General features: G+C 41.7%; 1 protein-coding gene across 5 annotated transcripts in view; it reads left to right on the plus strand.

Annotated features, from left to right (window-relative positions):
* The window catches only part of FAM107B (family with sequence similarity 107 member B), a 224,234-nt gene that overhangs the window by 133,241 nt on the left and 63,885 nt on the right, over positions 1-27,108 (plus strand). Inside the window, exon 1 of one of the 5 annotated variants that reach the window (XM_077169361.1) lies at positions 23,406-23,565. The exons of the other annotated variants lie outside the window; for them this stretch is intronic. The gene's annotated coding sequence lies outside the window, so the exon portion shown is untranslated. Of the gene's footprint in view, positions 1-23,405; positions 23,566-27,108 lie in introns of those variants that run through there. 5 annotated transcript variants of the gene reach the window in all.

Here is a 27,108-nt window from a genome sequence, read left to right on the forward strand (position 1 = left end):
CCTGAAACCTGCCCACCCCCCCACCAATGACATCATATTTTGCTAATGATTACTATGGAAATCTTGTGATTTGGAGATTTTTCAGCAATTTTATTTCCTTTATGTCTTTTAACACTGAAAGACAAGTGAAGACAACCCCCAAGACTTTCTTATTTTTATTTGTTTATTTTATTTTTTTGGTGCATGGTCTGGGTATCGAACCTGGGTCTCCCACGTGGAAGGGGAGCATTCTACCGCTGAACCACTTGTGCACCCAACCCCCAAATCTTAGCACTACATATGGGGCATAAAGGCTTAATTCAGAACAAACTAAATTAATGAAACAATGAAAAACATTTTGTGCATGTTTTCTGAAAAGTCTTCTTTATTGCATTGAACTCAAGGTTCAGAGACCAGGAAATTCTGTAACTTAGGAAAGCCCCTCCATCCACAGCATCCTGTGGAAGGAGATAAAACTCCATCAGAGATTTGTGCTGTGATATATATTATTCATTTCCTTTTTAACATCAGAGAAGATACATGTATTTCCATTTTTCTTAGGTGTTAAGATCATTAGCAGTTATGTGACTTATGTATTTTTAAATATTAATATATGATTTAATAAAGTAAATTTAAAATCATGATTTTTCCTTAAGTTTATAAATCTTATTAGGCTACATGTGATGCCAATACATTTTTTTTGTTTGCTTGTTTGTTTGCATGGGCAGGCACTGGGAATGGAACCCGGGTCTCCGGGTCTGCTGAGCCACCATGGCCCACCCGATGCCAATATATTTTTAAATCACTTTAAAAACATTTTTTAATCATTATTTGGTTCCACTTACAAGTTTAAACTTCCTTAAACATCTCAAATTGCATTTATAAATTTAATATATTCAGTTTTCTTTCAACATCCTCAGTTTCCTCTATAAAACGAGAATCTTCCCAAAGCTTAAGTAATATAAATCTGTGTATGTATGTGTACTAAATCTTAAATTCTTCTAAATTTTTCAATGCAGTTTACATACCTTGTTTTACTTTGTCAACTTAAAATCATGAATCTAAATCAATTATTATTTTTGAATTGGAGTTACAAAATTGATTTGTCAGAATCTCTAATATGCCACATGCTTTTAGACAATAAAATACATCAAGTACAGGGTACACATATGCTATTCTCTAATTTAACAAAAATTGTTAATATCATGAGTTTGACTTACTTCATGATTTAAACTTGGTTCTAAGCTTGACTAGGATTAAAATATATATAACCACCAAGCAAACACTTCCAATATCCCATGTCAATTACATTTATCTTCCCAAGAAATTTGGGAATACTCTCTCAAGAAAGCTGAGGTTTTTATTTCATGTGCATTGAAGTTATCTTCTTGGAAACTGAGATGCCCATAAGCTGGCGACGGCTTGGGTGTGAAACAGTGACCTACAAACCAATGGTGGCCTCCAAGTCCATGAACTACATAGGGGGCCCTGAGTTCACGTCTATTCTTTTGTAACTACTCTCACTTTTGTCCTCTGGTTGGGGCAAGTGATATCATATGACTGTCCCTGAAAAATGCTGCCCCCTCCTCTTGCCCCTGCTACCCCTTCATTGGATTCAACCAATCTGCTTAAGGCTTGTTTCTACTCTGAATTCTACCTATATTCTTCCTATCTTTCTCTCTAGCAGAGATGCTACTTTAAACAGATATTCAATGGCGTTCTTTGATTCTGCATGCCTCTCCTGTCTATCTAGCTGTACATCAGTTTCTAAAGTTATTCAATTATAATTTTCACTTTAAACACATTGGGACATTTAAAATTAGGATGGACAGTGATAAAACATGTTTAGGTAGAATCAGATTGCAATATTTTTATGAACTGATGACCATTTATTTGGGAAATTTTCCATTTTTAATCATATGACCACAATTTAGATGTAACTCTTAAGGCAATGACAGTTTACCTAAATTGGTGCCTGCCTGGTCCCTGCCTAAAGCTCACCTTCAGGGTGGGACTGGATCTAATTAGGGCTTTCTGTGGGAGGAGAGACATGATGAGAATAGGGAGGGTTGCCAATTGATGCTGAAGGAGATCCAGATAACCAATGAGGATTTATAATAGGATGGCCAAGAGCTGGAGCAAGGAACAAACAAATCACAGGGGGCAGAGCAGAAATGAATCCTGAGACTGCAGATTCTGTGCTCAGGGTCCCCTTTTATGCATGGCTTAAAGAGCTTTGCTGGGATATACAGAGGCTTTTATAGGGACCAACACAGTAAGACACCTCAAACTGCAAAATGATCCATCTCGAATGTCAGGGGCAGCTCCCATGCAAGGCAGGCCCTATGAGGACTGGGACCCCAAATGAGAAATCAAGCGGCAGAAGCATGGCGGGAGAATATGCTCTTTTGTACCTAAATTCCAAGGTGTCAATTTCTCCAGCAATTCTACAGTACAAGTGAAAGCTGCAAAATGCCATTTAAACATAAACCAGCTTTGTTTTCATTATTCCTCTAATGAATTGTACATTGAAGAATGAGGAGAAGGGCAGGGTCTCTGTGAATCCATGCTGTGAATCCACAGTTGTTCAGGGACGGAAGGCACCAGCCATCAACGAAGTAAATAAAATTGTCATCCTAACAGGAGATGGCTTTTCTGTTCTCTTCTGCTTTGCCCACTTCCAGACAGTCACTTTTTACCTTAAAAGAGTCCCGAGAGTACCTGGGGATTCCATTCCTACCCTCTGCCTTAAGGAGGGAGGAGGATTTTCTTGGCTTTGATGTTCAGCTGTGTATTTTCTAATGAGGTTGGCAAGAGCTCAGCCTGCATTTGGACTTCTTCTAAGCCCTGATTATTCAGCAGCCCTGCTGAAATTAGCTGTTCATGTATCCACCGGCAGCTGCCTGCAGGGTTGGACAGTGTGGTTTGTAGTTCTGGGCTCAAGCACTCCTGAGTATTTATCTATTTCAATTAGGCTCCACGCCACTTCTGCGTTCTTCTAAGCAACAGCACTAGATTCTGAAACTGCTAGAATTTCACCATAAAAATGACCAAGACATCTGATCTGGATTGTACATTGCGGCGCAGTGCCAACACGAGACAAACACTTTCTGTCCCTCCCACCTGCTTCTCCCGCACGTGGCATTAATGCCTATTTTGGCAGACCATGTCACAGCTGCAGAGCAGGGTTGGCCCTCTTGCTTCCCTGTTCTTATGACCTCCTGCAGGCTTGCCAGGCCTTGGCTGGAGCATGGCTGCAACCTCTTCTCAGAGCAGATACGAAGCCCCGCCCTGTGCCCTGAGGGGTGTGCGGCAGGGTGAGGCTTTGTCCTGGCAGAGAAAATGGAGGATGATTCTGAACCAGGGTAGAGGACGAGTACCAGAATGAAAAATGGGTGGGACACGAAGAGATCCACACATACACATACACATGCACACCACACATGCAACACAACACATACCTACATATACACACATTCACATGCATGCATATATACATGCACACATATATACACAGTATGTGTGTACATATATACGCATGTGCATGCATACACATATACATGCACATATAGCACACATGCATGAAAACATAAACACATGTACAAAGCACATATACACATATATGCACATGCACATGCAGACACATGTTCACACACATATATACCTACATACACAGATCACACATGCAACACACACATATACATGCAGTCCATAATACACACATATATACATACACACATGCATATACACACATGCACACACACACATGTGTGGGAGTGTCTTTCTGATCAACAGAACCCTTGTCACACATCTAGATCAACAAGTGACCAGGGGACGGGTGTTCCTTAATCTTAAATATGTGCTGGTCAAGATACATATACATTGCTATGTGTGTGCTTTTTTAATCAGCCCTCTAACTTACTCATTTAACAGTTCTGCTTGCTCTGTTCCTTCCTCCCTAAACTTTGTCAGCCACTCAGGTTATTTTGCCATGTTTGTATTTGTAGCAAGTGCGGCTTATCCTGCCCAAACCTTCTTGGCTATTCAGGGACATTCATGCTCCCTGGGAATTGACCTCAAGCTCTTTAAACTTGGAGACAAAGTGGGGTGAGCAAAACCTGGGACAGTGGGCACTGGCTCTGCCTTTTCTTCTCCAGCCTTTATGCCCGACATGTTGGCACAGCCTCCACACCTCTCCTGTTGTCTGGGAGGTTGGTGGTTTTACTTATTGTTCCCATGAACAGGACATCATTCATGTTGTTCATGGATCTCTTTCAAAGCTTTTGGATATTTCCAGTGTTTTTTCCTTTTTTTGGTATGCTATATGTTGGGGGTCACATTTCATTCCTGTTCCACATGACTATCCCATTATTGAAGCACCATTTGTTGAAAAAAAAACTTTTTAGGGGTGGAGAGGTGCATGGCCAGTCCAGCGGTTTTTAAATGGTGCCCTACACATTTTCTGAATGGGGCACCAGCCTCACACGCTCCTACACTGTTTCCTGTTTGCCTGGGATTCGTTTGGGATGATGTGATCCCTATCGTTATTATTTTTATAGAGATAAGAAGATCCTGTTTCTTATGAGTTTGCTGACATGCACAACTAAGTATTTTTAATGCTCCATTGACAGAGGAATGCTATGTAATGGGTGTGGGCAAGCTTATTCAAGTGTAGTGTCCTTAGCCACATTTAGTGTTAGTATTGTCAAACAGGAGTTTGAGCTTTTGTTAAGCCACAGAAAATTTGAGAAAAATGGACTTTATATGCTTTTAGAATATAAAACCCCGTGGTGAGATGTTAGATTGAAGCTTGGCCTCGTCAGGGCCCTCCAACTCTTTGTGCTTCTTTGAGTTTTCCGTCAGTCTGTCTATGTTTTCATGCTGCTCACTCTTCTCAGAATGTCTGTCCCTTTTCTGTAGTAGATGCTCTTTTAATGGAGCTCCACTTAGCCACCATCCTGGAGTAACAGTCACTCTGAATTCCCTCTGGGGAGCAGGCAGACTGAGGCCTGGGGCAGGCTGTACTCTTGCGGCTGGGAGGCTAGCCTCCAGCTTCAGCTTCCATGCGCTGGGTCGTATGCTTGCTTACTAAGAATTAGGTGTGCTTGCTTCTAACTTGTTTATGCCAGTTCTACTTGCTATTGCAATAATGTAATATAATCAAACATAAAGTCAACCAACGATGCATGAGCACCAAAAGAAAGAGGGTTGTTATGACAAGCTAGTCAAATGCTCTGCAGAGAATGAAGACGAGCTGTCGAGAAGAATTGCTGTCCAATTAGGTGTGGACAAGAGAATGGTATAGGGTTGGTAAATTAGCCAAAGTCAAAAACAATTCTTTACTCAGAGTGTTTTGTAGTTACATTTCTACTTTTGCTCCCATTTAAAGAAAGAAACTGAAAATTGTGTAGTTAATGTATTTTGGGTGTGATTTTTGTAAGAAAGAAAAGAGGGTGCTCCAATGAGTAGGCTTATGCTTAAAAGTAAAATTTGGCCCTATGATCAAATAAATTGGCCAATGGATGTCCAGTATATGTTTAAGTTAAAATTAAGTGTTTAAAATATTCATTATGTTTAAAATATAATTTCCCACTATGAACCGGTGGCTGATATGAGGGAACTGTTTAGAGGTGATCTCGGGAACTTTCTCCAACTCCTCTCTCCAGTCTAGGTTAAGAATCCCTCATACTTGCTCCCAAGTGTTTCTCTGTCAGAGCATTTTATTACATCACAACTGCTTTATTATACTGGACTGGGAGCTTGCCGAGGGCGGGAACTCATCTTTAAATCTCCATATTTCCAAGGCTGCAGAGCAGTGAATGAATGTTGATAGACTGGGCTTTCTAAAGGTGTTGGTGGAACAATCAAGGAAAAAACTGGGTTCATTACTTTATGGAGAGAGTGTGGCAAAGTTTTATTGGTGTGAAGCGGTTTTCTCTCTGGTATTTAGAACATGCTGTGTAATTAGCTTGAAGAGAAATGGCCTGGGGTCGCAGAGCAACTTGAGTATATATTTTTGCTAAACTTCATTGTCTTGTGACATCTTCTCTTAACTGCAGGACATTTTTGTAGGTCTTTTTGCCCTGCAGAAATTTCCCTTCCCTTCCTTTTTGCTCTCCGTTCTGTTTCCTGCAGCTAACAAGCAAATTGTGAAGCAGCACTGGTGCCAACCCATGTTGGCTGGGAAAGCCTCAGAATCTGAATTTTTCTGTTTCCAATCTCATTCATTCTCCTTTCTCTATTCTCCAACCTCACATCAACACATGCTTCTGGTCTGGGAACCTGGGGGAATTCTCAAGTCCCTGTATCCTGTTTCCTTAAATAAAGTTGCAGCCTAGGCATTAGCTTCATTTTTGTCCTTTAAATTCTTTAAATCCGTGGTCTTAACTCTTTAATCAAGCGTCTTGCTTTAATTTATCCTTGCCCTATGGCATCTGACTTATGTCTAGCCATGAAATGTTCTGTTTTGTGTATATTTTTAAAAGTGGATCACAAGAGGAAATTTTTCAACCAAAGTGAGCCTTGCAGTTTAAGCACTTATGAGTTGAAAATCAAAGAGTCTGCAGTAGAAGTCAGTTACAGAACATAAATGACACAGGCAGGGTTTAAAAGCAGAAGTTTAAAACAAATCCATGTAATATAAGCAGCAGTTTCCATTTGTGCTTTCAAAGCATTTAAATTGTGGCCCTGAATCTCATTCTTCCCACTTTCTGTGGGTTACTTGCTTCCCCGTGAGCTCCCTGAAAGAAATACTGAATCAAAAATATAGGGAGCCTGAGAAATAAAACTGTCTTTATTGTCAATGACATGATTGTCTTCGTTAAAGATCCCAAAGATTCTCAAGAAAAGCTATGAGAACAAATATGTGAGTTTAGCAAGTTTTCAGATAAGAAGTTAAAGCATAAATATCAATAGTATTTCGACATACTAGCAGTGAATAAATGGAAATAGAAATTTTAAAAATTTATTATTCACAATAAAATAAAAAAAGATTCTTGGGATAAGCATAGAAAATATGTGCAAGATTTGTATGATAATATGAGAAATTTACAAAGACCTAAATAAATGGAACGTTTTCCACAATTTGAAAACCAAAAGTGGCTGAAAAAAAAAATGTAGGGCCCGAGATTTTGCATGCTCCCATGGACACAATCTCTATTTTATAGTATTCTAATTTGCAGAATTAAAAATTTTAACAAAGATTATTAGATATATTAGGATTAACAAAAATTAGTAAAAATCGGTAGAGCTTTCCTTGGCTGGATATGGAGAAAGGAAATCTCCAAGGAGGCAGGGTCTGGTCTTGGGGGAATGATGTTCCACTGTTATTTGGATCAGGGTTTGGAAAACCTTGAAAGTTGAGGGAACACCGGGCCCCGTTCCGGCTCCTGTGTGTGTCTTGGGCTATTTCTTTGGTATCTGCTTGAATTCTTACCTACATGCTTTTTCTTTTCTTTTGACAGCCATCCCCCAGGCAACACTTGGTTCTGGGCTTAAGGTTTGACTTTTGTTCAAATTCACAAATAGATAGCGACACCATGTTTCCTTAATTCTAAAAAGCCGTCAACTGTGAAATCTCACCATGGTAAGCTTCAAATGGCAGAATATGCAATTTTAGGTTGAATAATATTCAGTTGCTGCTAGCTTTAGTTTAGGCAGTGTCTCCCGGATGGTTGAATCCATCATAAGCAAGACCACAAGTGACTTCCTGTTTCAGTCTGAGAACCGTGCATTTCTCCAGGGGTCAAATCCAGAAAGGGGCTCAGGCTTCAGGTGCAACCCCCTTCCCTTTGCAGGTTCTTTCATCTGAATACGCAACAATCCCTTAAAATGAACAAAACAAGAATCACACACATGCCTGAGCAGGAAGCCTTGTTTCCTGGTCTTAGTTCCCAGGCAAAAGCAGGGTATTGCCTTCAAATAAAATCTTAAAATATCCCCAGTCCTTTCCCCTGCTTTTTCCTTTGTCCTTCCAGCCTCCGTTCCCCTCTCTCCCTCATTCCCCATCCTTGCCCAGATTCATGCTCTCCTACTCCTTTCTCCTCTCTCTCCCTTTTCTCCTACTACTTGCTCTCCCTTTCCTTCTCCTTCTCCCGCTCTCAGGACCCAACTTGATTTTTATTTCTTTTTACTCTCTTTCCTCTCTTTATCTGACTATTATAAGGGACTGATGTTTGTCTTTCATTATCACTGAACTTAGTAACTTTTTTAAAAATAAATTTTGTGCTCTCCAATAAGCCTGGAAGAATATCTGCCACAAATTTGATAACAATATACCCATTGGATCTCCTAACTTTGTATGTCTTACGGAATGGAACTATGCCCTTTATCACCTTCTTGGTGGGATTCCAGCTCATGCATATTCATATTTTCTACCTTGTTACTATTCTCCTGGGTTTATCCTGTGACGTGGGTAGAACCCTGATAATTGTGGCAATTGTGGAAAAGAATTGTCTTCTCATTTGTCCTGGAATTTTTTGAAGCACCAAGTTCCCCTAACTCTGCAGAGCTAGATTCTTTTCCTTCAACTAAAGTAGAGTCTTAAGTACAAATAGTCCAGCAATGAGCCCTAAATTCAACTTTATCAGAATTTCCAACAGTCACTGGTTCTGCCACTTACAAAGAGATCAGAATTATTTTGTAAAATGATGTCTCTAAGGGCCTTTGTCTATCACAGCAAGGAAGAATTTAACATCTTTTAGAAAGATCCAAAATAATTGTAAAATGTTTGAAGGAATAAACTATTAAGCTTAGTTGTGTGATGATTTCATATAATTGGAAAGTAATATAATTGTGTTTTAAATAATTCCACCACACTCAGATTTTAATTAATGCAGTAAATATCTATGCAGCTCTTTTATGGGACATTATGTTGTACTGGACACTGAAGAAATGAAAATATTGACTCCAGTCTTCAAGATTTGCAATGGCATAACAGAAAAAAAGATATGAATAAAAAGTTACGATATCTGACGATGAAAAATCTTCTAGCTTCTTGAGTGTAGAGACTGTCCTTTTTATTTAACTTATTTTCCTCCCAAATATAGCTCATGCCTTTGTTCACAGAGACCCATAATAAGTCTTTTATAAACACTGTTATAAAAGGAAAATAAAGGAATCATTCATATAGATTATAGAAGTTCGGGTAGGCCTTTTGACTTGAACTGATCCTTAATCTCTGGGGAGAATTGGATCCATCCAAAGTGTGTGGCATAGCAACCCCACTGAAGGGAACAAAGTTTCAGAGGAGAAGGCATGTCATGCCACCATGAGGAAGCTCAGCTGGAGCAGAATTTGCTCTGGTGAGGGCTGGATTTGGTGTTCACAGGTCCGATCAGAATATCCTGGAATTCTCTCTCCACAGGATCTTTCTCAACCATTTAAAAATATGCCATGAATTTCTTGCATTTTGAAAACATAGAGCACAAATAAATAAAACATTTCTTGGCACCTGATGCCTTCAAAAAAGTTGCCCACACTGGCTGTCTCCGATTCCTCTCCTCCCATTCCATGTGGAAAACACCCCAGCCAGCCCTCCATCCCCACCGCTCCACCAGTGACCCCTGGGTTGGTAAGCCCATTGGTGGAGTCCCCATCAGCAGCATTTGAGACGCTGACCATTCTCTCTTCCTGCCTTGTCTTGTCTCCCTTGTCTTCTAGCACTCTACTCCTTGGTTTTCCTTCCATTTCACTGGCTTTTCCTTCCCAGTCTCTTGGTTAGTTTCTGCTCATCTCCTTGACCTGTAAATGGCAGCGTGGGCTGGGATGCATAATTCTGTCTTGGCCCCCAGCTTATTGCATGGATGCTGAAGAACTTTGATTTAGAGCAATAGCCCAATCTCCTTTCTTAGCTCTGAACCCATGCCCAAATACTTGCTGGATATCTCCATTTGGGCGACCACAGGCATTTAAAACTGAACTCTTGATCTTCTCTCCAAGAATTGATCCTCTCCTAGATGCCTCCTTCTCAGGGAATGGATGCTCCATCCCTCTGGGTTTCCAGGCCAGAAAACTTAGAGGCATTTGTAACTCCCTGATTCTGCTACCCCACAATCTAACCCATTTAACTACTCTCATTGGTCTATAATCTGACTAATTCTCAGCACTTAGGTTCAATTCACTCTTTCTTCTCTCCAAGGTTGATGCATCAGCCTCAGATGGTCATTCTTCATCCACTTCTGCTCCCCTTGGGTCTATCCCTAATAGAGCAACCAGAGAGCCCTTCAAATTGTGCATCAAATCATGTGGCTCCTTTGCCCCAAACCCTTCCAGGCTTCCCATCTCTCTCAGAGGGAACACCAGAGTCCCTCCAGTAGCCTGCAGGGTGATCTGACCCCCACTCCCTCTTCTCTGACCTCATCTTCTGTCAGCTACCCTTTTTCTCATGCTTCCAGCAGCACTGACCTCCTGGATGCGCCTCCGATGTGCCAGCTTAAGACCTGTGCACTTGCCATTCTAGCTCCCCAGGAGACTTTTCTCCAGATATCTGCACAGCTAAATGGCCTTCAAATGTATGCCCAAATGTTAGTTTCTCAGAGCAACTGTCCCTTGCCACTCTACTTAAAATTACAGTCTCCTCACCACTTTGTATTCCCCTTTCAGGTCTTATTTCTTTCCCATAGCATTCTGAATTACCATATGCTTGCTTGCCTTCTTTCCTTCTTCCTTCCTCTGTGCCTGCCTCCCTTCCTTTTCTTCTTACCTCCCTCCCTCTCTTCATTCTTTCTCTTTTTCATTTCTTCCTTTCCTGCTAGACTCCTCTTTCAGAATATACATCTCATAAAGGCAAAGATTTTTGTCTGTTTGGTGTACTTCTGTATCCTCAGGGCCTAGGAGAGTCCACAGAATGTGCTCAGTGAATATTTGTTAAATAAATGAATGAACCTCCATTTCACTGGTGAATAAATGAGTCTTAGAGAAGTTGACTAACTTAGCCAAGGTTAATTGGCTAGTAAGTAGATAGAAAGGATATAAACTCACACCGTTTGGTCTTCAGAGTCTGGGAACCTCATCACTGTAATATCCAGCTTCTCTGGATATTATTTTATCTAAATTTTCAAATGAAGTTGTTCATAGTATTTTGTGTCTTTTTTTTTAAACTTTGATTATCTCAGCATTTTTTCTTTTGACATACACGAGGAATGGTAACCAGCATCCAGGTCATTTTTATTATGTTTTCAATGACTTCCCTTAAACACGAAGAATTTACTATTCTTTGCTATTAGTGGGAGTGATAATTTGCTAGAAAGTAAATATGCATGCTAAAAGGACATCTTAATTATGACACTTTAGAGATAACTAAAGGTTTTACCTTGGGATTCATTTCTATTTTAAGACAGGAAAAATCAGGAACTGAATTAAATCTGTTATCTAAAGTAGTAATGTAAGCTTATCCTTTTCATCTGAAGCATTCAAAGAAAGTAGCTAATTCACAATTATCTAGACATCTGCTTTGGTAGTGGTTCATAAATAACTTTTAAGGCTCAACTCTTTCTAAATTCTTAAGAAGTAACTACTTCTACTTTATACTTCTGGAGACGTATAAAGTTCTTTCACAGTAATACCTCTGATTAAACTAACTGATAATTATGAGTAAATTCCCTCGGTCTCTGTATATTTTCTTAATTTCAGTTCAGCTGGACTCCTTAACACTGGGTTCACAGGACAACAGCTATGAAGGAAAGAAAACCATTTCTTAAAGAAAGAAGTAAATTTGAATCTTAATGCAAGAAAACCTAATGGTCTGGACTAGGGGAAGGAAGCACTGTGGGATTTATTATTGAGGATCAGCCTAGTTTCATGGTCTGCCTGTGATATGATTTGAAGGACAGTGAGGCAGCATACAATAGGACAACTGCAGTCCCTCATTTTCTGTCCAGTTCTGAAAGAGTTAATGGACACCTGCACGTCCCTAGTTTCCTATCCAGCTCCAAAGGAATTAATGCAAAGCTGCAAACATTTCCTCTAAAGCCCTGAAACCTCCTCCAAACCATCAAAACCTCCTCAAACCATAAAAAACTTGTAAAATCATGGCCCAATGCTGACTCTTAGGTTATAACAGAAAGCCCGGGGTTGTGAAGATACTTAAACATCTGTACAAGGACAAATTTTGGATACATGATGGGCTGGCCACAAGCATCAATAGTTATCTCTTCCTGAAACAATGCTAGCCCTAGAAGTACCTGGTTAATACAAACCTTGTAAGCCCCTAGTGTTCAAAGGTTACTAAGGCCTTCTGCAATGAGTAAAACCTTTCTATAAAGCAAGCTAACCCACTTCCACTCAATGCGTGTTTCTCTCTTAAACACGTCCATGTTAGCTTCTTTCACATGTTCTCTCTCTCTTTAACAAACTTTACTGCTTATTCCTATTGGCCCTCTCATCTCTAAATTCTTTTACTGTTGAAACTCCTGAACCTGGAAAAGGGCTCAGCCGGTACTATTGCCAGCAAGGCACTGGTTACAATTGTGAATACTGGATAGGGCAGACAGAAGGAAATCAGTATTTGTGGATGTGCAGTCAATGAGAATTAGGTATCTGTGATCTAGGCAGAATTTTTTTTGGTTAATATTTTTATTGTAAACAACAAAACAAACATACAAACATTCTTGACATATAAACATTCCATACATAGTGTACAATCAGTGGCTCACAATATCATCGCATAGTTGCATTTTCATCACCATGATCATTTTTTTTTAACATTTGCATCTCTCCAGCAAGAGAAATAAAAAAGAAATAAGAAAAACTTATACATACCATACCCCTTACTGCTCCCTCTCATTAACCATTAGTATTTCAATCTACTCGATTTATTTTAACCTTTGTTCCCCTATTATTTGGTTATTTTTATCCATATTTTTCACTCATCTGTCTGTACCATAGATAACAGGAGCATCAGACACAAGGTTTTCACACCCACACAGTCACATTGCAAAAATCATATCATTATACAATCATCTTCAAGCCACATGACTACTGGAACACAGCTCTACAGTTTCAGGTACTTCCCTCTAGCCCCTCTACTACCATAAACTAAAAAGGGGATGTCTATATAATGCGTAAGAATAACCTCCAGGATAACCTCTCGACTCTGAAATCTCAGCCACTGACACTTCATTGTGTCTTATTTCTCTCTTTCCCCTTTTGGTCGAGAAGATTTTCTCAATCCTTGATGCTGAGTCCCAGCTCATTCTTGGACTTCTGTCCCATGTTGCCAGGGAGGTTTACACCCCTGGGAGTCATGTCCCACATAGAGGGGGGAGGGCAGTGAGCTTGCTTGCTGTGTTGGCTTAGAGAGAGAGGCCACATGTGAGCAGCAAAAGAGGTTCTCTGGGGGTGGCATAATTTTAAATAGGCTTAGATTCTAGGCAGAATTTGGTAGAGATGGAGAGGAAATGTGGAATTGAGAGAAATTATAGAGAAAGCAATGGTTTGGGGACTAAGCTGATATGGGGACTGAGAGAGGAAATGGAATATCCTGAAGTTTTTCAGGAACTCTTGATTAACAGTAAGTAGGGAAGTTAAGAGTGAAAATGAGATATTCTGCTTTTCATTAGTCACACTGAGAAATTGTCTCTCAAAAGAAGACGACTATCTTCAACCATGCTATGAACTGGCATTAGCAAATCATTCTTAAAATCAATTTCCATGGTCCTAGATTCCTTCCTTTCTGTGAGATGATTTTAATTGCTGATTTGATTCATCGAAAGGTTATGGGAATCTTCAGATCTTTTATTTCATCTTGAGTCAGTTGCAACAGGCTGTTTTTTTCTGGGAATTTTTCTACTTCATCTAAATTTTCAAATAAAGTTCATAGTACTTTTTGTACCCTTTTTTTTTTTTTTTAAAAAAAACTAAACTAAACTTTTGAGTATCTGGTGATGCAAGAGTAGTTCAGTGGTAGAATTCTTGCTTGCCATGCGGGATATCCAGGTTTGATTCCTGGTCCATGCACTTATACCCCCCCAAAAAGAAACAAATAAGCAAAACAAACACAAATTCAACAAATGGTGCTGCAGTAACAGCATATTTGCATGCAAAAATAATAATGAAATGTGATCCCACCTACAGTATACAAAAACAAAATACAAAAACAAACAAACAAAAAAACCTTTAAATATCTACAGTCACAACTCCATTTTTATTCCTAATTTTTTTTTTTTTACTTACTTCCCCCCTTTCCCCTGCCTCTCTCTCTCATCATTTGGGGCAGAGGTTTGTCAGTTTTATTGGTCTTTCAAAGAAAAAGCATAGTTTCTTTGCTATGTTTGCATTTTCTTTCTTTTATCTGTTGTAAGTCATTGTTTATACTCGGTGTGGATGAGAGCATATGGCTCAGGCAGTTGTTGCAATGAGAGTTGATCTGGGACAAGCAGGTGCATGTCAAAGCAGAGTTTCCCACAATGTGTCTCAGCTGCTGCCTTTGAGGAAGCAGGTCACCAGGGCCAGCCGGACCTGAGAACAGAGCAGGTTGTTTGGGAAGTGATGGCAGCTGCCTGCGGGGTGAGTGAGAAGAGTTACGAAACATCTCCTGAAACCACTTTTGGTTGCCTGAGAAGGACTTTGGTTTTCTTCTATCGTTCATTCTTTCAATCTTTTCCTTTTTCCCCCCACTTTTACTAATATGAACATTAGCAGACTAAAGCTAACATTAGTCAACAGTATGGCTCAGGATAAACTTGGCAGAGGAAAATGCTATCAAAAAGGAGAATGTTATCATTCAGAAAGTTGCTTTTTAAAGGCTGATACATATCTGCACTTCAAGCGGATGGGGACACACTTCTTTAGGCAGAGTTAATGAGCAAACTTTCTCAGTTTGTTCATTTAACTTTGACTGCAGTTTGGACTTTAGTTGTAAGCTCCAGTGTTTTGGTCAGTCCCCTTTCCAGCCAAATCTGGAGAGCAACACCTTCTGTGCTGGCTTTTTAGATGTATGAGGAGCATACAAAACTGGGATGGAACCATTAACCATTAGATCCAGAGAAAAATGAAGCCAGTAACATATTAAATACCTGGTCTGGAATCACCAAGGTATTTGGTAGCAGAAACATGATTAGACAGCCAACTTCTTCAGTTCTAGCTGACCTCTGATTTTCCATTATGTTGCGTAAATGGCACTCAGCTAATTATTACCAATGCAAGCATTCTGAGGGATACATCCTCCTGTGCAAATGTGTGTGTATCTGGAAGGGGTATTGGAGAGAAGAAAAGAAGTTGGGGCAAAATGTAGAATGTTCTCAGTAAATTGGCCATTTGTATTAAATGTTGGGCATTCTGATTATGAAAATAACATGCAGAAATCTTTGTTCTGCCTAAATGCAGAGATGGCTTGTTGACTTGTCTATTCCACTACGAAGATATTGTAATATTTTTTGACAGGATGAGGTTGTGAGGGATTTTTTCCCCCCCTGAACTTAGTAGCTTTTTAGAGATTTTAGTTTAAACATACAGGAAGGCTCACAGGAAATCCTTTTGTCTGGTATTGGATTCATGTAAAGAAAAAAAGACGTAAAACTTAGTTCTTTGCACCATTCAGTAGTTGTTTATGTGAATAACAGCTGTTTCTCTTGATTCTTAAGGGATCTTTAGTTATAAGTTAGAACCACTTTGTTAAAGAATCCTTTTGATTTAAAAATTATAAACTACAAAGAGCAAGTGTTTTATAAAAGATAAATTAAGCATTTCGGGCAGCACATATATTTAATGTGTTCACATCAAAACTATTCTAAATGTTAAACTATATAGAAATGGCACAGTGTCTTGTTACATTATGAAATACAGCTCTGTTTAGAGCTTGCAAATTGCTTCACAGTGGTTAACTTCTCCAGGGACAATATTCCCCTTTACCACTGGTGCTATTAGCATATTTAATGAGGTGATTCCATTCTTTTGTGCAAAAATGCTCATGAAAAGAGACTATTTTAATGTAACGGCTTATCCTCTGGCTGAGATGTAAGTATATCACTTTGATCCTTTCTGAGTACTATTAATTTTAAAGGGCGCATATATTTATTATATTTGCTTGGCAAACCAAATTCTTTTCACCAAAGTTTCCACGACTGAATTCTATAAGTCCCTTCATTGAAGATCATTATCTTCATGGGTTATAAAGCATTGCTTTAATGTTATGCAACAGCAGTACAAACTAGTTAAGCAAAATAAAGTGATAAAATTGGGGTGTTATATCTTTAACTTTGCTTTTCCGTTTTTCTTAGTACCTTCTGCTCAGGTCATCAGGATTCAGTGAAGACTTACTACCCATTAAGCTGTGTGGGAGCTCGGCTGCTACCTAATAAGAATTCATTCTTAGTCCTGGTCACTTCTGGCTTAGCTAAGTATCTGATGAGCTCTATAGGTGATGCTTCCCTGACCATCTGCTTTTCCTCTCATTTGATGTTTCATGCAAAAAACATTTACCAGTCCGTCTGTCCATCCATCTATCTATATTTCTGATTATGGAATGGTCTCTGTCTAGGTTTTCCAGGCTTCTGTGAAAAATATGACATAATGGGTTGGTTTAAATATCTGGATTAAAAATCCCATAGTTTTGAGGCTAGAAGAAGTCCAGAATTGAGGTGTCAGCAAGGGGATGCTTTCTCCCCAAAGTCTGTGACATTCTGGGGCTGGCTGACAGCAATCCTTGGGGTTCCTTGGCTTGTATCCCTGCTGTGAGTTATTCGGTGATAATCTTCTTTCTCTTCTGAGTTCTGTTGACTTCTAGCTTTCATTGGCTTCTGGTTTCTGGCTCCTTCCCATAGCTTTCTCTTATTATGTCTGAATTTCTTCTGTTCGTGAAGGACTCCAGTAGTATGGGTTAAGGACCAACCTCATTCCTTTGGGAACTACCTTAACTAAAAATATCTTTAAGACATCATATCTGTAATGGGTTCACACCCAGAGGAATGTGAATTGAGATTAATAATTTGACAAAATTGGTGTACATAATTCAATCTTCCACAGCCTCCAAGATTCTTGGCTGCTGGAACACACATACCTTTTCCCAGTTATTCAGTCATACACTAACTCTGGTATTGTTATGACGGGATTTTTCAGAATCATGAAGGTCTCAAATCAGCTGACCTTAAGATGGGGAGATTACTGGGTGAGCCTGACTTAATGACATGGGCACTTTAAATCTGGGTTTCAGTGTCAGAGATGGTGAAAATCAGAGATTTGAAATTTGAGAAGGATTCAATGTGCCACTGTTACTTAAAGACACTAAAGTCACGTGGTGAGGACTGTGGGTAGCTGATAGGAACTAAAGGCAACTCCTGGTTGATGGCCAACAAGGAAATGGGGACCTTCAGTCCTACAGCTGCAAGGAGCTGAATTCTTCTGATAACTTGAGTAAGCCTGGATGAGGACCTCAAGTTCCAGACAATATGAGCTGCAAGCCCTGTCAAAACCTTGATTTTGGCTTTGTACCTTATGCAGAGAGCCCAGCAAAGCTGTACCCAGACTTGTGACCTACAGAGAGGATGAACTAACATATGGGTGTTAATTTTAAACTGCTACATCTGTGGTGAGGGGTGGTGTAGCAATAGGTAACTAACATACTGATTTAGAGCTTGGTCAACCTTAGTTTCTTAAGCATCCTAAAGCCTTTGTCCTTATTTATTATTTTTGAACCTCTATCATTCTTATTTTAAACAAAAATAAATAAGCAAAAAATAAGTATTTACTTTGATCTATCAATGCAGAGCAGGAAGTCAATACCAATGTTTTGTTATGGTTCCGTGGCTTGTTTATCATCAGAATGATTTCCCTTGAGAATATCTTTGTCACCTGTCACTGTGCCCTTCTACTGTGTATTTCCTTAATTCTTGATTCAGGGGAAGGTTGTTTTCAAAGATAGCCACCACAGTTCCCCCAGATTAGTTCTCAGGCCCCTTTGCAACAGGACGCCCACTTGTATCATCAAGAGGTGGAGTCTATTTCCCTAAACCGTGGGTTTGGACTGGTGTGTGACTGATTTGAACAAAAGAATGCAGCATAGTGACCTTAAGACCAGACCTCAGCAGGCCTTACAGTTTCCTCTTTGGTCCCTCTGGGTCCAGCTTCCACGTGAGAGGGCCCCGGCCAGCTGCTGCGAGGTCATGTGAAGGGGACCTAAGGGCCCCATGCTGATAGTGCCAGACAATCCCTGGACATTGAGGTCACCCAGGATCAGCCGGTCCCTGGCCAGCATGAGAGAGCCTGATGGCCAGCACATGCAGCAGAGATGAGCCATCCTGGCTGACCCTGTGCAATTTGCCAGCCCACATAATTGTGAGAAAAATAGAGCATCCTTGTTTTAGACAGCTAAGTTTTGAAGATAATTTGTTACTCAGTAACAGACAATTGATATGGATATTAAAGAACATGCCTTTTAAAATGTGATTTTTAAATTAAAATTTTATTTTTTAATAGATTGCTATCTATTCAAATGTTCATGCAAAATGTCAGGCATGAAAGATTATATAAGTAACAATGAATGTCCCTCCTTTAGGACACTGTTAAGTATTTTCATCTATTTGGAGCTCATTGGAATGATAGGCAGGACACAAAGTAAGAATTTCAAGATTGTACACAGGGAAAATGACCACAGCAAAAGATTAAAAACAACATATCTTATTCCAAATTGATTTGCTTTGCTCTACTTTGTGTCCCCAGAGCTTCATTTCTGCTTTCTTTAATTTTCTTTAGGGATGAATTTAAAAGGTTCCTATAATCTTATATATAGAAAATCCCGAAAAATCCACACAAAACTTTCTGCTAGCACTAATAAACGAAGTCAGCAAAGTGGCAGGGTAAAAGTTGAGCAAGCAAAAATCAGTAGCATTACGATACACTAATAATGAACAATTGGAAGAAGAAATCAAGAAAATATTCCATTTACAACAGTAACTGAAAGAATCAAATATCTAGGAATAAATCTAACCTATGTAAAGGACTTGAACACAGAAAACTACAAATCATTGCTAGAAGAAATCAAAGAAGATCTAAATAAATAGAAGGATATTTGTATTCATGGATTGGAAGACTAAATATTGATAAGCTATTGATTTTATCCAAAGTGATGTACAAATGCAATGCAATCTCAATAAAAACTCTAACAGCTTTCTTTGAAGAAATGGAAAAGCCAATCATCAAATTCATATGGAAGGGTAATGGACTCTAAATAGCTAAAGCCATCTTGAAAAAGAAGAATGAATTTGGAGGATGCACACTTCCCATTCTTAAAACTCACTGCAAACCCACAGTAATCAAAATAGCATGGTATTGTCACAAGAACAGACATACAGACTAATGGATTCTATTTGAGAGCTCAGAAACCCTTACATTTATAGCCAAGTGATTTTTGACAAGGGAGCAAAGTCCACACATTTGAGGAAGAATAATCTCTTTAACACTTGGTGCTAGGAAAACTGGATCTCAATTTGCAAAAGAAAGATCCCTACCTCATACCATATAAAAAAAGCAACTCAAAATAGATCAAAGACCTAAATATAAGAACCAGAACTATAAAACTCTTAGATGAAAATATAGGGAAGCATCTTCAGGACCTTGTGTTAGGCAATGGATTTTAGACTTTACACTCAAAACACAAGCAACAAAAGAAATATTGATAAATGGGACCTCATCAAAGTTTCAAACTTTTGTGCCTCAGAGCACTTTAGTATAAAAGTATAACCATAACCTATAAATGGGAGAAACTATTTCAAACCACATATCTGATAAGGGTTTACTATTTAAAAAATGGAAAAATTTTAAGTGTTGGAGAGAATGTGGGGAAATTGGAACACTCACTTATTGATGGTGGGAATGGAAAATGGTGCATTATGGAAGACAGTTTGGCAGTTCCTTAAAGTTAAATTCAGAATTACCATATGACCCAGCAATCATAATTCTGGGTGTATACCCAAAGGAACTGAGCACAAGGACTCAAACAGATATTTGCATACCAATGTTTATAGTAGCATTATTCACAATTATCAAAAGATGGAAGCAACCCAAATGTCCATCAACAAATAACATGATAAAGTGTGGCATATACATGCAATGGAATATTATTTAGCCATAAGATAAGGAATGAAAGTATGATACATGTGACACATGGATGAACCTTGAAAACACGATATTATATGAAATACGCCAGACACAAAAGGACAAATATTATGATACCTGAGTGATATGAAATAATTAAAATAAGCAAACTTATAGATTCAGAATCTAGAATATAGGCAATGGGGTGGAGGTAGAGAATAGGCAGTTAAGTCTTAAAATGTACAGTTTCTATTTGGGGTGACAGATAAGATTTCGGTAATGAATGATGGTAGCACAATATTGTGAACATAATTAACAACACTGGATTATATATTTGAATGTGGTTAAAAGGGGAAAATTTTAGGTTTTATGTATGCTTCTAGAACAAAAATTTTTTAAATTCCATGGAAATGTACCACACAGTGAGCCCTAAGTTAAACCATGGACTATGGTTAATTGTACAATTATAAAAGCGTGCTTTCATCAATTGTAACAAATGTTCCACACCGGTGCAAGGTGTTAATAAGGGTGGTATGTAGGAACCCTATATGGTACGCATGTTCTGTAATCCCACAACTTCTGTAGTTAAAAAAAAAGGCAGGGCTGGGGGCAGTTCCCGGATATCAAAGCAAAAGCTTATGGCTGAGTATATAAGTGACTTCGTTGATGAGTGCTATAAGATGGAAAATTATCAGACATTCTTTCCAGTAATGTGAGATCATAGAATCCATCACCAATGATAGGCTAAATGACTCAGAAAATATTCAGAGGAATATTTTCTTTGTATTTGGAGAGAGCATGCCAACAAGGCCCTCGGTGCCCCTGATAAACTATGTCAGCCCAGGAACAAAAGTCTCCACACAGAGCAGGGAGTCCCTATGCCATTGGCCCACTGGACCATTCTTGGAGTCCTACCCAGAGCCAGGACATTGAGGAACAGAATACCAGACTCAGGCTGAAAGTTTGGCGTCACCTGCTGTATCCTGGGAAGCCTGGCTGAGCCCTGAAAAGCTTGGCTTATTCATCTGATAAGTACCTCTCAGCACCCACTAAACCCCCACACTATGGCAGAACTAGAGATACATATACAAACTCCACCCTGTCCCAAATCCCAGTCTTCTCGGTTCTGGGGCCCACCACTTGATCTTACCCAAACTGGGTGCAAATCCCCATTACATCTCCTACAGATGAGAAGCAGTCAGCCCCAAACAGTGACTTTTGTAAACTGACCTTGACTTCCTGAGTATTATGAAGTGACAGGTTCAAAGTAACCCTTTATTTGTTTAAGGTTTAAAATAAATTATGAGTCTTAATAAGATAGGGCCAGTGGGCATTTATTCCCCAGATTGTGAAGAGTCTTCTCCGTTAGCCTCAGAGGGCTGGGAGGACCCCGGGTGGTCCCTGACCACACCCTAATAATGTCCCATGACCTGACAATGCAGAACTTTGTCCAGGGGGGTTCTGTAGGGATAGTTTGGGCCCACTGATGAGTTAGTGTTTTAGAAAGGCTAGAACCTAGAATCCAATGCTTTCATCAATCCGGCACATGTTCATTGCATTCTTCTTACATGCCTGTGTTTGGCCCAGGGACATCAGGCATGTGTATACATCCATTCTAAAGCACATGCTGTAGGAAGGGACACATTCACAAGGGACACATTTACAAGCAGTGCAATATTTACACCACTGGGCTAGGAGGGGCCTAAAGGAGATATTCTGGGGAAGTATGCAGGGAAGGTTTCTCAGAGAGGAGAAGCTCTTTGCTGGTGGGTGGAGTGAAGGTGTACTAGGCAGATGGAAGGGCACAACAAGGTGAATTGCTCATCCTAAGGCAGCAGGCTGGGCCAGAGTGGGCAGGAGGAAGCATGCAGAGGGGTCAAGCCATGCCCAGAAAAGTAGGCTGCACTCTGGGGCACTGCACTGTGGAGCTTGGACTTGACCCTATGGTAGGAATTGGGGGCCCATTAAAGAGTTTTAAGCTGGGGATGAGCCTGAGCAGATATGAACTTAGAAAGTTCTCTGGGGAAGTAGTTGGAGGAAGCCTGAGATGGAGGCAGGAGGAGGTGACCACTGTCTCAGCTGGGGCACAGACTCCAAAGACCAGCTGTGGCAGTGCCTGTGTGGTGGGGGAGGGGGCTTCTAGATTTCTGTACAACGTGCAGAATTTAGTATCAACTTGTTTGGGGGGAATGAAGGGGGAATCTAGGCTGGACCCTAAAATTGGGTTTGGGTGGCTGGTGGAGCCATTGGAGACCAAGGAAACCACCAGGAGGGAAGGTTTAGAGCAGGCAAGGCAGGAAGCATTGAAAGAAGCAGCATGGATAAAGTGGGCCCAGTTCAGTCTGATTGGAAAGGAGATTCTCTCTCTAAAGCCTATGGTGGGTGATCACACTACACCGGCACTCCAGGGACCCAGGGGTGGGCCAGCTGTGGGAGGCTGTGATTTGAAGTATGCGTGGGATGGACCTCTGTGGAACACGTACCCATTTCAGGAAATCCATAATTTATACTTCTTTTTATGATCTCGGCCCCAGCTGTTTTATTCAGAAAAGTTTATCAATGAATAAACCCTTAGCCATCTGGTGCCAAGGAAATGAGAAAGCTTTTGATCTAAAATCCATCATCCTGCTGTCTTTATTGTTGGTTGCTCTGAAAGGCAGAGAGCTCCTGTTTTGTTCCTGCTGTGATTCAGGTAGATAGTAATCTTAGAGCCTTGGGGTTGTGCAGAGAAGCAAGAAAAGTCCGAGAGAAGAACGAAGTGAATTAAACTCTTTCCTCTTTACGCACACATTTAATTACCCCCTGATGAAGGGGCGGGTGGGTGTATATTTATAAATCCCCACATCCCTGGCCTTTAAAACTCTGGCTCGACCCTATATTTGTACGTTAATAAATCTATTTCCTTTTCTTCCTGGAGTCCTTTTACATTTTATTTCGTGACGCATTGGCAGAATTTGCATGGGGACAGCGTCGTGGACGCCGGCCGGGAAGGCGCTGCTGCGTGCTTGTGGCCGGGTATGAGTGTGCGCAAGGGTGTGCGCGCGCGTGGGACCTCTAATTGCAGCCGCGGAGCCTGCACACCTATTCCCAGTCCTTCCTCTCTGCTGAAAATATTCCCTCTCCTCTTCCGAGGGTCCCAGAAGAAAGCCCAACTGGGCCCACAAATCAGATCCTCCCCGAACGCTTTCCCAAGGTTTGCTCCGAATTCCGCCTCTGCCCGACGCGGTCCACGCGTGCAGCTGTCAGCACACATTGCAGAGAGGTAGGGGTCCCAGCGGGCGCGCGCGGGGGGCGGACCCGTGACTCAGCGGTCCCGCCCCCACCCGCCCCGCCTCCCACCGCCGCCCCGCCCTCCTCCCCGCCCCCGCCCCGCCCCACCACTTAATTCCGGCGCGCGGCCCGCGGCGAACAGGAGGCGCCCGAGCCGGACGCGGAGTGGACCCCGGAGGCGGGTCTGTCCCTTCCTGCCGTCGCCGCTGTTCCCTTTGGTCCCGCCGTCACCGCTGTCCCCGCCGGCCGCTGCAGCGAGGGGAGCCGCGCCCCTTTGTGCGCGCTAAGGTTGGTCGGCCGCCCTACTCGGCACACAAAGACGGCGGCTCGGGGGAGGGGGCGCGGCGGGGAGAGGGCGGCCCCCGACCCTCGGCATGAGGTCCCTGGGAGGGAGGGGCGGGAGCGCTGAGGTGGGGGCCTGGGGCGCGCGCGGGGGACTGAGGTCCGGGAGACGTGCGCGGGGGGCTGGAGGCGGACAGGCCGTGTTGGCTCCCCGCGGCCTCCAGGCCTGCCCACCAGGGGCTCCGCGACCCCCACCCCGCGCCTCCCTCGGTGCGTCCCCCCGCCCCGCGCCTCTAGCTGCCAGGACCCGGGGCCCCGGGAGCTTTTCGTGCAGTCGGAGATAGGCACACAAAGCGGCCGGGAGAGCTGGTTTCCGCGGTGCGGGGGGCGGTGTATTGTCTCCGAAGAGCCGGAAAGTAACTTCTCTTTCTCGGACTGCGGTGGTTCCTATTGCGCAGGGAACCCAGGGTCCCGGGGCGTCGGGCGTCCAGGAGTCCAGATCTTGTCCGAGTGGTCCCCTGGACCTCAGGTGGCCGGGGGAGCGTTGCTGCACAGGGCCGAGACGTGACAGCCCTTGGCCTTTGGGGAGGGTCGCTTCGAGAGGATGGATGACAGGTCTTATTCAGTGCAGCCTGGTACCCTTCCTCCCTTCAGAAGAACTTATTCAGGGACTTAAAACAAAGTTCTTAGATTATAACGAATGTGACATTAAAAGGAAAGTGCAGAAAAGTTGCACTTGACATTCTTAAACTTGAGGATTTGTTGCTAACCAGGGACATCAGTTTTCTTTTCTGGCCATGTTCTCCTTCCTTTACTTGGGAAATTTTACTTGCCCAAGTTGCTTTAACTTGAAAGAGTGTCTGATCTGCCTTAATACTAGTGGTTTCAAGTTTAAAAACGTTTAAGTATGGAATTATGTATGTTTATTAAAAGGTGGGAAAAAATCATATGCCCACTACTCAAACACACCCTAGGGGTGAAGGCATGCTTGTTTGATTTCTGGTTTTGTTGCCATGGTGTGCTTGTTTAAGTGTGTGTGTGACTAAATGAGATTTTTTTTCTGATTCTTGACTTTTTCCAGTCACAGTCTAAAACGTGGCATTTCAGACATGGTTCTCCAGTAGGCTTTGCTGCTTTCGCAAATGACTAAGTTGTTTTGAGAGTTATTTTCTTATAGCCTGGCAAATAACCATGATGGACGAGACAGAGAAAACAATGTAATTTCCATTTGACTTGGATGAATGGGCTGATGGAAGTTTTATAGGCTGTATTGTTTGGATTTCAGAAGTAGTTTGGGTTTGACTTTTTACTTTTAAACAAAAAGAAATTTTTCTTTTTAAAATGTTAAACAAGTAAAATTGTATGCTGAGATTAATGCCTCTGTTGGAAAGGAACTGTTTTGGGATAAGAAGGCAGAGCAGTGGTTTTACAGCTGGATACATGCTTGCTTCTGAAAGACTTTGAGAAATTAGAACAAGCAGGGCTTCTCTGTGAGTCTTTAGTAGCTTTGAGTGTATGTGGTAAAAATGTTGCTCAGCTACCCATCTGGCTACTTTTGTCATTATATACTTTTCTTTTTTGAATTAGAAAAGTTGTAGGTTTACAGAACAACCATGCATAAAATACAGGATTCCCATATACCCCTCTGCTATTAACACCTTGTATTGGGTTGGAATATTTGTTAGAATTGATGAATGCACATTTTTATGATTGTACTATTAACCATAGTCCCTGGTTTAACTTAGAGTTCAGTTTATTTTTCACTTGTAAGGTATACAAAGTAGAAAGAGGTCTTGGAGACACACATTTGGAGGTAGGTGGATTATTAGGATGATGCAAGACTCTTTGAAGTTAGAAGAATTTACGAGAAGGAAGTTGTGGTTTTGTACTTTTTGTTTTTGTTGCTGATGTTTGGGGCCTCTTAGTCGGTGCGCGTGCTTAGGGTACAGCTGTAAGTGAAGTCTGTGGTCGGCTGTGATGGTCGGTGAAATTGTAGCACCTTTCTCCACGGGAAGGTCAAGAGAAACTCATACAGGGAGTATCAGGATAGTGAAGTCTGATTTTTCAGTTCTCCTGGGTCGACTTGGATATAAGCAGCATGCCAAGCTGGACTCCGGGTCTTAGTTGACTGGGTTGCGCTTTTCCTCTTCTCATGCCTCTCGGGTAAGGGAGAAGGTTTGGGAGTGGTCCCATGTCCGGACTGACTGTCGCTTTTTGTCCTGCCCAGTGTCCCACCTCAGTGGCCTAGAGATTCCATTTCTGGGATGCTTGAAAGTAGATTTGATTTCCGTGTGAGAGAAGCACTGTGAGAAATCCTGTATCTGGGCTGTGGGAGGATGGACTCTGTTTGCTATTCATTGATGAGATTTGTAGTTGTTTAGATGTCACAGAAAAGGGGGAAGAGATTTTTTAGTGATTTCCTTTGGGAGGAGTGGTGGAAGGGTGGAGCTTTTTTCCCACCACTAAAGGAGGGAACAGAATAAATTAATCATGTAGCTTAGTGTTGTCTTTAGTGTCTGCCTGTCTGTGCCCTCCAGAATCTTCTGTGCTGGTGTTTTAATCCTCATTTTACCAATGAGAAAATGGTTCAGGGAATTTGGTTAAGGGGGATGTCTGTATCAGGTATCCAAGGAAGTCCCCAGTATCCTGAGGAGTTGTCACTCTTCTTTAAGTCTAGAGAATGTGGCTTTGGTGAGTGACACACTGGGGTCACATATGCCTGTTGGCATGACCCCATGAGGTGCAGGCCTCAGGGACCTTCCTTGTCTAATCTCGTCCCATCGTTGTTTTTCCTTCGCTGAGCAAAGTGCCCTGTGCCTTTCTAGGTCAGGCAGTGCTGGGCCTTGTCCACCTGAGCTCTTCTCCCCCTGAGAACCCAGGGCTTGCTGTGGAAACGGGCTTTGTCTTTTGCCCCTCTGATATTATTGATTCCAGTACCCCCTTGGCAGATGAACTAGACTCAGACACAGGTTGCCATTGAGTTGTGGTAAATCAGTGGGGGGGCTCCTTCTCAGGCTGAGGGGAGGATTTGCTTTTCACACACCCCTTTGCTTAGCCGATGTTTATTTAGCCCTTCTTGGAGCCCAGCCCTGGACTGGTATTGGGGATGTGGAGTTAACTAGAGTGAGGGCGGATAGTGAGGAGGATATTTACAGAACTGCCCAACATTACACAGACATGGTTTAATTACAGTTACGTTAAGAGCTCTGAGGGCAGAGTGGCACTTCATGAATTAAACCCCCACAGAAAGAAGGATGTAAATCACTGCCAGGGATGGGGATTGCGTTCAGGATGGGTAGGGTGAGGGTGGCAGGGGCCAGGTGGGGGAAGAGGCGGTGGGAGGGGAGGTGTGCATGTTGTGCCCAGGGCGGGGCAGTTCTAGAACCTGGCGGTCGAGTTGTGGATGGACCCATGAGAAGGATGCTGAATTTTGTCTGGAACTTGGCTGAGGGATTGGGACATGTTGTAGGGCAGAATCGAGGAGGGGCTGGGAGACTTTGTGGTGGTGAGCTGCTGTCCTGGCTGAAGTTCTGCCTCTACTGGAGGATC

Source organism: Tamandua tetradactyla, chromosome 7 (assembly GCF_023851605.1).
Source record: "Tamandua tetradactyla isolate mTamTet1 chromosome 7, mTamTet1.pri, whole genome shotgun sequence".
Classification (NCBI taxonomy): Eukaryota; Metazoa; Chordata; class Mammalia; order Pilosa; family Myrmecophagidae; genus Tamandua; species Tamandua tetradactyla.